The sequence below is a fragment of the Ambystoma mexicanum genome, chromosome 12 (assembly GCF_040938575.1).
Source record: "Ambystoma mexicanum isolate Mex_15411 chromosome 12, UKY_AmexF1_1, whole genome shotgun sequence".
Lineage (NCBI taxonomy): Eukaryota > Metazoa > Chordata > Amphibia > Caudata > Ambystomatidae > Ambystoma > Ambystoma mexicanum.
The window spans coordinates 526,389,135-526,402,186 of NC_090936.1; the positions used below are offsets into that span (position 1 = coordinate 526,389,135).

The 13,052-nt window shown below is 43.5% G+C and overlaps 1 protein-coding gene across 1 annotated transcript in view; it reads left to right on the forward strand.

Moving 5' to 3' along the window:
- The window catches only part of LOC138514506 (olfactory receptor 5AR1-like), a 69,778-nt gene that overhangs the window by 439 nt on the left and 56,287 nt on the right, over positions 1 to 13,052 (forward strand). The gene's annotated exons all lie outside the window — the stretch shown is intronic.

Consider the following 13,052-nt stretch of genomic DNA (forward strand, 5'->3'; position numbering starts at 1 on the left):
ACTAAGTGCAAGAGGCTGACAAAAAGGGTGAGAAAGGCAGGACAGGCAGATGGCAAATGCAAGCTATCACAGAGGATCACAACTGAAGGGTGAGTCTATTTATAGAACGGAGCTTTGATGCTAACATATAGGCAGTGATCGAAGTGCATGAAAAGAAGTAGTGGAACTATGTTCCCCGCTGCCCTGCTCCCCACAAATCCCATCACCACACCCCCCACACGCCCAATACAAACCCCCAAACAAATGCATCTGCTGTTTAAGGGGGTGTTCAGTGCAGTGCACTGAAGTGCAGGTTTCAACTGCTTCCTACACATTTATTTTAAAACGAAACCATTCCAGAACGCTTTCTTTTTTAAGCCAAATTTAAAATAAAAGTATAGGAACAGTAAAACTTAATTAAAAAAAAGTAGAGGAGCACCAATCCCAACCACTTCCACCCAATTCGACCACTGCAAATAGTGTGTTTTAAAGTGTAGATACATCTGAGTAGATAAACTGCAAGCCGAATTTATTTTTCTCGAAAGTGGTGGACAATAACCCTCTGGCTATAGCAGATCTCAGTTCATGGGAAGGGTTGTATTTTTTTAATATGGTCTGATACAGGAAGAAAAACCATTATTTATAGCATTTTGTAACATATTGAAATCAATACTCTCCTTCAAAGGGAGCTGGTGTAGGGCCTTCCGAGTTGGGCAGATGTGCTGAATGGGTATAATTCTGAAAATAAGACACCCTGCCTTGTTTTGGATATGTTGCTGACTGTAAACCAGGTACTTATGGAGGCCCAAGTGCAGACTGTTTCAGTAATAAAACTTCGACAACAGTAACACTCTAGTATTCTTCACCTTCTATCGCATATTGAGGTAGAGTAGAATGCATTTCAGCATGTGTAGATGATTTGATTACCTCTCTGATCTATCTCTTAAAGGAGTTTATATGGTTGAAGAAAACGCCCATGCTCTTGCCTTCATTAACACAGATGGGCGGGGGATTACATTGTTGGACCAATTAAAAGGTAGGGAACTAGGTCTGTTCTACCCGATGACAATGAACTCTGTTTTAGCACAGTTGATTATCCAACCCTGGAGGGTCACAAGATGGGAAGAGAGGATCTGGCCATTATCAGCATGGTTAGTCGGCCTGTAGGCAATTTGTGTATTGCCCCCCATAGTTGAAAAAGAACATTGAAGGATTGAGGAATATCAGCCAATGATTTCATAAAGCAAAATAAACAGACAGAGGCACATGTCTGAATCTTGAGGGGCACCATGACTGAACTCAATGGTTGGTAGCAGAAAGTACTGGATCGCACATTGACACTTCTGTCTTGAAGTAAGGAGGTGTTTCATTTCAGAGCCATGCCTTTGATGCCAAAAGAGTGTAGGAATCTCTGCAGCAGGATTTGGTGGTGAACAGTGCCAAATGCTGCTAAGATTTCAATCAGGAAGAGAGCAGTTGGACATTTTGTTAACCATTGGGAACCGAAACACCACCTCCTTGTGAAGCTCAGTGAGAGGGATGGAAATCAGCCTGGTTTTTATGTAATTCTTTATTAGATTCTGTATATTCTAAGAGTTTTGCTCAGCTATTTTCTCAAGGACCTTACTCATGAAGTGATTGTTTGTAATGGGGCAGATGTTGGCCATCACATAAGGATCAGTAGACGTTTTTTCCAGAAATGGGGAGAAAATGGAGGTCTTGAGGTCAGTAGGGAGATCCCTATGTGCAAGCAAGCTGTTGACCAGAGCAAGGAGAGCCGGAGCAAACATAGAGATGTTTTTCTTGATTGGTGTATCAGGACATGAGTAAATCTGTTCAGAGGGGGCCCTAATGCTTGTTATCGTCTTGAAAAGGTTCACTAAAGAGATAGGTTTAAAAGTAGTGAAAGAGCTGGGGCACACCCTGCCAGTGCTCTTGGGTTTGTTTGATATAGACTGGGATGGAATTGGCAATGACTGTGACCTTATCTGGAAAGAAGGTGGCTAGCTTGTCAGGGAGGCGTTGTGAAGGAAAGGTAGTTGAGAAGCATTTGGTTGGTGCTTGTATTTCTTTTGTGATCTCGAACGTTTCTGCCGATTTGTTGCTGGCCTGAACAATGCGGTTCTGTCAGAAGGCTGACTTCTTACTGATGATGGAGTAATGATAATGTCTTAGGGGCCACAAATTTGGATTCTTACAATTTCATTTCAAGGACCCCGTTTGCCCTTTTGAGGAAGGCAAGCTCCTGTGAAGCAGTCCGTTTTTCCATTTGGTAGGGGGCTACCGAGTTGAGGAAAGTGGCCTGCAAGACATCCAGGATTTTGGTGACTTCTTTAATCAGGTCTTGGAGAATGTCATTAGGGAGAGATTCCCTGCTCGGCGAAGAGGAATAGATCTCCTTGAAACAATCAGAAGTTTACCATTAAATAGGTCGGACCGGGATGGGGGATTTGCTGAAGCTAGCAAGTGGCGTAGTGGCATTTCATTTGTGCTGACATATGTAGGTTCGTAAGCAGTGGTTGGCAACAGCTACATTATGGTTGTTTTTACAAAGGTGGTGGCACTGTTTTGGTTGTTTTATACATGTGATGGGTTTTGTTTTTCTTGTGCTGCATCCATAACATCCCTTCAAGAACGTTTTTTTGTATGAAGTTCAATTTTATTTTAGTGAAAGATGTTTAAGCCCTTGGCCATTCGAAATTGCTATGCATGGTCTTTGACCCTGCCAAAGAAACTCCCAATCCACCTGAACAGCCCGCTAGGCTTGGCCTAGGGGCATGCCCAGTGTGTACCTTTTCTGGGACAGAGCCTTCATCCTGCCCTGGGAACCCTCCAGGCCACCCATTGGACACAGTGCTACCGGGAACCCTCCAAGTAACCCAGTGGACACACAGTGCTGCATTGTCTGGAACTGGGACTTCAGACATGCCCCAAGACCCACTAAATCAACCAAAGTAGCCACTGCACCTATAGTGTGACAAGACCCAGTCTACACTTTACTCCCATTGCAGTTCTGTGGGGGATTGGATGTGACTAGTCATTTTGCCTGTTGCATGGCCCTTGGACATGCCCTAAGGCCCAGCAAGCCACCCAAAGTGGTCGCAGGGCTTGGCCAGGGGCTAGTACAATTGGCTACTCTACCCCCATTGGAGGTCTATGAGCTACTGGTCGTGGTCTGAGCCCTTGCCCATTGGCTACTTAGGTTATGGCAAGGGCTTTGGCAAAATGCCCCAGACCCTAACATGCCGTTCAGCGTTACCATTAGCAACTTCACCCCTATTGTGGGTTTGTGGGCAAATGGCCATCACCCAATCAAGCCACACAGAGGCAATCAGGCTTGGCCTATATGCAGGCCAAGTGGATATACTGCCCCATTTGGGGTTTGATGGCAGCTGGTCAGAGCTGCAGGCTATAGCCAGTTGTCACTTATCCCAGGACATGGCCTTCAGCCGTGCCCTAGGCCCCCAACAGGGCACGTAAACATACCATTGGGCCTAGCATGTGGCCATTCCAAGTGGCCACTTTAGCCTGATAACAGGTCAAAGGACCTCTTGACATGGCATTCACTCTTAGCTAATGCTTAATTTTCAGCCTTGTCTCAAACCCCACTAAGCCACAAAAAATGGACACAGGGCCAGGTTTGGCGCCAAGCCCAGTGGCCACATTATCCCCATTGTAGGTACTTGGGCTAGTGGCAATAGCCACAGCCACGGCCAAGGTCCACCTGGTGGCCTGGTGCATGAATTTCAGTCATGCCCCAGGTCCCATCAAACCACATACAGTGGCCATTTGACAAATTTACCCCCATTGCAAGTCTGTGGGTGATTAGCAAAGTTGCCTAGGGCTTGGCCTTGGGCCATACACAGCCCTACCAAGCTACTCGCTACCAAGCAAGTTGTAGCACTTCAGCCGGCCCTCTTAGCCCACTACAGGTGGATTGCGATACGATATGATACTCAAAAAGCAAAGAGATCACTGTGCCTGGCCTTCATCAAGGCCCAAGCCCAAGTTTACCCCACTGAAACTCTGTGGGGCCCAAACCACCTTACCTGTGTCATGTTTATGTTTGTTTTATTATTTATATATATAGCGCCAAACTAGCCCGTAGGCATCGGGGTGCTAGCATAAAATAACAAACCAATACAATAATCAATACATATAATAATAACACATATACAATAAAATAACTTTTAAATGCAGCAGGTACACACTACAACATTGCCAACCTACACTGTAACAAATCCATTGCAAGGAAAATCCATCCACATTAAAATAACAAAGCGATAGAAAGCAAAAAACCTCTGCTGAACATTCACAAAATTAACGTCAGTCCTCTGCCCCGTCAACTATTAATTTGAGATTGGAGGAACAAATTAGGAAAGTCTTTGCAGATGCTTAAGAAGTGTGGCAAGTTGCTACTACTACAGCCCAGCAGCGTAGCTAAGATTGTCTAATAAGTGTGGCCTGAAGGTAATGTAGTTGGGCCCACAGCAGTGACATTAACACCTGTAAATGCCCACGCAGTGCTACTGAGTGGGCATTTACAGATTTTGGGTGGGCCTGCCCGCTCAGGTCCTACCCTGTCTATGCCTCTGCCACAGCCCACCAAAGCACCATCTCTTTTTAGCTGGGAATGCCATTTATCTACACGAATCCTCTGAACAAACTTTAAGTCTGAAGTCCTTATGACTCCAGGCCTGGTGTTCTGACATAGCAACGCCAGAAGTTTGTTCCTGAGGGCTTCCCTTGTTTCGAAACATGTTGGTCTCTCTATGTCAGAAATAATATTATTTCTCTTGTCCAAAACAAGCCTCCTAAGATTATCATCCTGGATCTCAGGCAACTGATTTTTCCAAACCCACAAAGTCACTGGAGTTTCTTATAGAGCCAACATGGGTGGGAGAGCCTGAACTCGACTGTACTGACCACCCTAAGGAGTCCATTACAACAGGCAATGCCAGAAGCTGGACTTCATCTTGTAATAAGACACATTGCTTATTAACACAGATTTCCTCACTCTGAAGAAAAAAGGCTAATTCCAACAGGATGAGTTTGACAGCCCTTATCGATAGGGTTTTGGCAAGTCTTACTGCCCCCTCCAACTAGAGACTCCAACAAAAATAGAAATTCATCTAGATTGTTTGACTGACACAACTTCTCAGAAATGCAATCTTTTTTTGTTTGCCATTTATTAATTCAATGTAAACTCCTGTCTAAAACAACCTCCCTATGCAAATCCAATTTGCACCCCTTCCGCATTGATGACCTAATGGGAGTTTCCAAAGAAGGCGGCGAAGGCAAATGCAGTTGACTAGCCTATTCATCAGGTCTTTGGTCTCTATTCTGATTGTTTCGAGGTAGCTTCTTAATACCGCCCTTTCCCCTTGGGTATGTGGGCATTTAACCCCAATTGCAGGCATGTGCTCTATGGGCCCCTTTGCCTGGGGCATGAGACTTGAGACACTATCCATTGGCTTTTTTGATCTCCATTGAATGTCTGTGAGCTAATGGCCACGGCCCACAGCCATAGGCCACATTTTCCTGGTTATGGCCTTCAGCTGTGCCTCAGACCCACTAATCCCCAATAAGTGGCAACTGGGCCATGACTGTCACCAAGCCCAGTTGCCACTTTACCTCCATTGCAGCTCAATGAAAAACTGGCCATGGCTTAAAAACCTATACAGTGATCACTTTATGTAGTGCATGGCTTTTGGCGATTTCCCCAGCCCCACCACCAAAATTGATCACTGGGCCTGGCCTGCAATACACATTGCAGTTCTGAGGGCCAACCACTGTGCCTACCTTGACTCTCATACACCCAGATTAAGGAACCACTTTTACAGAATTTCAGGCCAAGAGTTATTTTTAACTCCTGGATGCCCTGTCTTTTGGTCTTAGCCTACTCGTTGGGTTGACCCTCAGACACACATCAGTGGTCTAAGTGTGCGGGAGCGGTGCTCCCGTAAAGCGGGTTGCCTCTGAACTCACCAATAAAAATTACAAAAGTAATCCAAAAAGGAGTGTACACAAAGCAAGTATTAACACCATTTATTCTGGGCCCAGGTGCAGCTGGGAGAGCGGAATTCACACTGAATGCAGAATAGAACTGCATGCAAGGCGCTGTAACAGATACGCCTCTAAAACAAGAGCTTTTATAATCATACTAACTAATTAGCATCAAACCACATTGCAACATAAGGTTAGTCCTCCATGTGAGGCTTATTGGTAGAGCTACGTCATTCCCCTGTAGTGGAATAGACATTATCCTGAAATTATTGGGTCCTGCGAATATTACCACACCATCCTCGACCATCTCTGTAACATCACAGTCCAATCCCCAATTCCCACATTACAGTGCCAAAATATTGAGACATTTGAGATGACCAGCGGATCTTTATTCATTTGCTGCCGGTCATCTCCATCCATTTCTCATGGGAATACAATCGATCATGACACTGCAGGATCCTTGAACCACTGACAAGTTACTGTTTTAATGTTGCATCTCTTCCCAGGCTCACATGCTCAAAGGGGCAATTTGAAAGTGCTGTGGGACATTTTGAAACTCTCAATAGACCAGTTTCATAAACAAATATGCCGAATTATAAAATGATTGTGCATTCACTGCCTTTCTTCAGCACCCATAAGCTTCGCTTCCTGACCTCAAAAGTATCCAAGGCTGTTAATTTCTTACTGTATGATTCTGGGAACGTGCAATTAGCAATGTGCTTCCAGCCTCTACGGCTATTAAGCAAGTTAATAAAATTTGAATTTGTTTCTAGTGAAAAGCATGCTGTGAGGCTTGTTTACAGTGTCTCGGTCTAATGTTAAGCCCTGTATACTTACCTGTAACCCAACTTTATCGCCTATATGTCATTGGCTCAAAACACAATTATTTAGGGCATTCTCCAGCCTAGTGCATAGAACTGTGTGGCTATCAATGAAGCCCCCCCCTTTCAGTATGCCAATCCCAAAGCTGATATATCTGCGCCTTTTTACTGCACTGAACTTGCATTTTTAACACATTATTCCCCCCTTTGATTGATCTATCAATAACTCTTTCCTTCTCCCAGTCACCACTCCGCTGCTCTCTTTTTAGAGATCCATACTATTTTAGTCTGCTCATGTCACCTCTATCTGCTTCCCAGTCTTCCATGATCCCTCTATCAGCACACACCCCTGCCCATCCTGATCGCAGGAAATCCAAAAAGGCATAATAGTTCTCTATATCTCTGGGTGGTATTGTAATCCATTCAACTTCATCATCAACTTTTTCACCCTTAGTTAGTTTGTTAATGGGCTTATTTTTATCGTTTACCCTGTCAACATTCAGTGGCAACATACATTTCCTCTCCCTTTTGTTAGTATAGAGTCTCAAAATAGTTTTGCCAATGCAGAAGGTGACGAGCATGAGGACCAGCAAGGGGACAGTCATTTTAAATACTCCTGAGAGCCAAGCGGGCACCCAGGCGAAAAGGGTGTCCAACCAATTGTTCGATTGAACTCCATTAGCTTAATTTGTCATCTTCTCATGGAGCATCGGTATTTCATTTATAGCTGCTCTCAATGTTCCATTCAATGCTTCTCCATCAGGCTCTATGGTACAACAGCTGCTCCCTATCTTGGCACAAACTCCACCCTTTATGGTAGTGAGAAGGTCCAACACGTACCTATTCTGGAGTACCAACAAACCTTGTACCCTCAGCTCTTCCTTTACTTCATTTAGGCCCTTTGCTGTTGAATTGGCCAGTCGCAGTAACTTGTACCTGGTGAGCTCAGCAGGAATTGCTGCCCGATTTTCTGCACTCTTCTTGGACCAATAGTTATTTGCTATCCTTTTTCTGCTTAGCACTCCTCGCATTATTTACTCCTTGTCTTGCTGCACCACTTTTTCCTTCAGCATGATTGACTGCTCCTTTAATGAAAGCCCCATGTTGTTGTTGCTTCAGGGCACAACCAGGTCAGGTTTGTGAAGTGTAACAATCACACAAACCCCACTCCAATCAGGAGGAAGGTGGGTGTAGGCCTTCGATCCACATGCCCACCACAGGTCCATTATGACAGCTGCGCCAGCATCAGCCACACACTCCTCATCACTTTAGCACAACCGATGTTAGTTCCCAAATGGATTGACCCACTGGACCTGAAACACAGAGGGAATCATGTAAAGCTCTTTATGTAAATTGTTTGATGAGTTTCACCTATCCAAGGCAATGCATGTACGTACTTCCCCCATACTGCCTTGCAGCTATTGTTTAATTTGGACACCACATTTTGTTCAAATCCCACCAACCCTTCAACACGACATTGCATTATTCCCCCTTCCCATTGGCCACCATATCACACTGCCCCTTTAATTTTCATTAATGGTCTTGTGTGACAACATGCAATGCTACATCCCTCTTTATCTACACACTGAAGTCATTTGTGTTCAATAATCCTTTGCCCCCCCCCTTTTTATAGCCTTCTGTTATATATTCTACTATCGTCTTTTTGGTTTCTCCTTTTTCGGCTATTCTGTCAAGTTGCACTTAATTATGTGTGTTTAACTTCTTCTCCTTCATCCACCCACTGGACAGAAACTATTGTTCCTCTAAATAAACCCTTAGTTTTGCAGATGGATAGGTGCATTGGACATCCTGCTTCCTCATTTGATTCAGACTGAGGCAGGAAAAGCTTGGGTGCCCCTATTATGTGTCGTATGAGTGATCAGAAGTAACATGTGCCGTTGGCCCGTTCTCTTCCCACATGTAACATTTCATCGCACCTGACGTTTCTGGATGTTATCTCCTGCCCCCTTTCAGTGTCCTATTGGAACTCCTCTTCATGTAACACATTTCTTTTTGTTCTATGCACACTAATGGTTGAACGTATACCACTTCTTTCTTTAGGGAAAAGACATAATAACATTAATCCTATATTAATGCATGTCAATATTATTACACTCCATAGAATTGACATTTTTTGCCATCGTTTTAGAATAACATTGTCCTGCAAAACACCCTCTCCTCCTCCCTCGTTGGTCTTCTATACAACCTTATTGCTGAGAATAAAGTCAATGAGAGCTGATGTATAATCCCCACTATGTTGCGCTCTGCCCTTCTTCTCGGGGGAGCTGGGGCTTTTGTCCCTGTGCACATCGGTCAGATGAACCCATCCTCGCCGACCTTCAACCTTTACCGCTGTTGGTGTTAAATATATCGCAGTATGCAGGCCAGTAAAACGTTTTTCTTTCCACTTCCTGATGAGGTTTTTATAAAATATCTTATCACCTGTGTTTATTATTTACCGAAATGTGTATACTGAAAACATTTATCGAAGTGCTATTAACAAAATGAAAACCGTTCATATACCGAATCATGTCTAACAAAAAACAACAATATCGAAAGCACATAAAAACAGCTGAGAAAAGAACCCTCAACTGTACTACAGGAATATGCAAAAACAAACAATACACTCGAAGGTTGGCACAATGGCATAAAGCAATAATTCAAAACCTGAAATCCAAACTTATGCTGCTTTATAAAACATCTTAAAAAGGAGCAATCTCATCAAGAAATGCAAATTGCACAAATAATATCACGAGAAAAGACCCAAATACAGAGAAAACATTTTCGCGACAACCAACAAAGATTAAAGGAATGTGTGCAGTCATTTCAGAAACAAAAGAAATGGCATACTTAAGCAGTATTGCTTTTAACATAAACTATTAGAAAACTATAAAAAACACTTACATTGCTAACTGGAAAACGGGAGAGCCAAAAATCCACAGGCAAATCCGAAAGAGTGCAATCCATCTATAAGGAACAAAAAAAACAAAAAGCTGAATACATAAAAAAGCCAGAAAGTACGGAAAAAGTTAAAAAAAAAAAAAAACATAACAGATCCAGAACACAATCCGGAGAAACCATCGAAAAACCATAAAATAATCCATGAAATCCACACAAAAAAACGGAACTCCATCTGAAAAAGGTAGAAAGTACAAAAAAGTAAAAAAAAAAAAAACATAACAGATCAAGGACACAATCTGGGAAACCCGTTAATAACAAAAAAACTGAAATTCATCCATCCAAAAAAGGTGCAAACCATCAATGGAAAGGAACAAAAAAATCAAAACCAACAGCCATAAAAAAAGCAGGAACTCCAGAGAAAGGCTCCTTGGTCTTCGAAGGATGAAATCCAAATTTGCCTCGATGGATCCAATACATCCTAATGAAAAAAATGGATGAAACAATGACACCAAGTGGACATAAAAGATATTGCAACAAAAGAAACATTTATGTATTTACATAAGTTGAAATGTTAGTATATTATTAGGTTTTAAAGATAAAATGTTAGCATATTAATAGATTTTCAAAGCATAGTTATAGATTCTCAAGATATAATATTTCTATAAATAAAACATTCAATAAATAGGTAATTCACCAGGCAGATCTTCACGAACTCGACGTCTGCACAGCCTCCTCGTGTTGAGCTTTTAGGACTGGTCTGCAAGTGCTGTTCCGCATTCCTCTAGGAGTACGGCTAGAATTCCCACGTCTAGTCAGGAAAGCGGACATCCCCGTTCTGGCCACCAAAATGTACAGCGGGTTGCCTCCGAACTCACCAATATAAATGACAAAAGTAATCCAAAAAGGAGTGTACACCAAGCAAGAGGTAATGCTATTTATTCTGGGCCCAGGCGCAGCTGGGTGAGCAAAATTCTCACAGAATGCAGAACAGAACTGCATGGAAGGTGCTGTCAAAGATATGTCCCTGAAACAAAAGCATTTATAATCCTACAAACTAATTGGTATCAAACCACATTGCAACATTAGGTTAGTCCTCCATGTGAGGCTAATTGGTAGAGCTGCGTCATTCCCCTATAGTGAGACATACATTATCCTGAAATGATTGGGTCCTGCAAACATTGCCAGACGACCCTCAACCACCTCTGTGATGTCACAGTCCAACCCCCAATCACCACATCATAGTTCCAAAATATAAAGACAGTTGCGATGACCAGCGGATCTTTATTCATCTGTCACTAGTCATCTCCATCAGTTTCTCATGGGAATACAACCGATCATGGTACTGCAGGAGCCTTGAACCACTGACAAATTACTGTTTTAATGTTGCATTTTAGGAACTTTCCGGACCTCTTCCCATGCTCACATGTGCAAAGGGGCAATTTGAAACCACTGTGGGACATTTTGAAACCTCCAGTAGATCAGTTTCATAAACTAATATGCCGAATTATAAGATGATTGTGCATTCACTGCCTTTCTCCAGTGCCCATGAGCTTTGCTTCCTGACCTCGAAAGTATCAAAGGCTGTTAATTTCTTACAGTATGATCCTGGGAGGGTGTAATTTGCAATGTGCTGCCAGCCTCTGCGGCTACTAAGCAAGTTAATAAAATTAGAATTTGTTTCTGGTGAAAAGCCTGCTCTGAGGCTTGTTTGCAGTGCCTATGTCTAACGTAAAGCCTGATATACTTAACTGTAACCCAAGTTCATCACCTATGTTATCTGCTCGAAACACAATTATTTAGGGCATTCTCCAGCCTATTGCATAAAACTGTGTGGGTATCAATGAAGCCCCCTCCCCTTTTAGTGGGCTAATCCTGCAGCTGCTATGTTCACACCTTTTTACTGCGCTGAACTTACATTTTTGCCACTCTCCTTACTTTTTTAAATGAAGTTTTGCTGTTCCCATACTTTTATGTTCAAAAGAAAGCATTCCAGAATGTTTTAGTTTTAAAATAAAAGTGTAGGAAGAAGTTGAAACTTGCACTTCAGTGCAGTGCACAGAACATTCCCTTAAACAGCAGGTGCGTTTGTTTGGGGGGTTTAGATTGGGCTTGTTAGGGGGCCTGGTGATGGGGTTTGTGGGGAGTGGGCCAGGCCAGCAGGGACCAAAGTTCCACTACTTCTTTTCGTACACTTTGGGCCTCATTACGAGGATGGAGGTAACTTTTTGCGGCATGGCTACCTCCATACCGGGTACCGGGTCCGGGTTCCCTGAATGGGGAAATACCGGGCCATTCCGACCTTTGCGGCCCCGGTATTTCCCCATTCAGGGAACCCGGACCCGGTACATACCCATACCCATTCGAGCCCCATAGGGCTCAATGGGAATGGGGAGGATGATAACAACGGGCCCATTAATGACGGGCCCGTTGTTACCATCCTGATCTCCTTGCGGGACCCGCTGTGGACGCCTGGTAAAACCAGGCGTCCACAGCGGGTCCCGCGGGGAGACCGCGTAATGGGGCGGTAGAGGGATAACGGGACCGGCATCCCTACCGTCCCCCTTATCCCTCTACTGTATACCTTGTAATGAGATCCTTTGACTACTGCCCCCTTGTTCAGCTATAATATTTCTCCTTTTAAATGTGCATTGTGTGGTCCACAGTGCCCTACAAAATGACTATGAAAAACATTGGCTGTCCCCTGATAAATGCTTCTCCCTGGCTACCCGAAGATTGTCTCTCATTTAGTGAGCTAAGCTTGTACCTCCTTAGGAGGTGCCCAAACCTTGGTTTGACGCCCGAAGAAGGGTGTCTGAGAACCAGAACGTTCTCTACATGGGTCCACAGACTGCAATTGATTTCTTACTTATTTTGTGCACTTTTGACGGAAACTGCTGAAATGTTTTGTGCCAAACAATACAAGGCTCATAAACCTGACTGGACTTAATGTCCTCATGAAGGTTTGACACAAATCATTTCAGCCGTAATGGCTGTAGGTGCAACCAAATAGTTGGAGAATATATGCGAAAACAAACGATTTGGGACTGCCTATAACTCTGCCCCTTGCTGAATAAACTGCATAAAATGTTCCCAAAAAATGTCTGTCGGGTCTATATATTTTTGTTTAATTGTTCCACAGATTTGTCAAATGGCATCAAAGTTAGAAGCTGCCCAAAAACTGCTCTTTCCGTGGTACGTCTATCTTAACAGTAGCCATGGGTAGGGCGTGGCTGGCATCCATTGAAGATGGTCGCATCTACCAATGTGTCTGGCTGACTCCCTTTAATTCCTCCACTTATGTCTGCTCTGCTATGCCTTATGTCCCATAATCCAGAGCATTGTTCC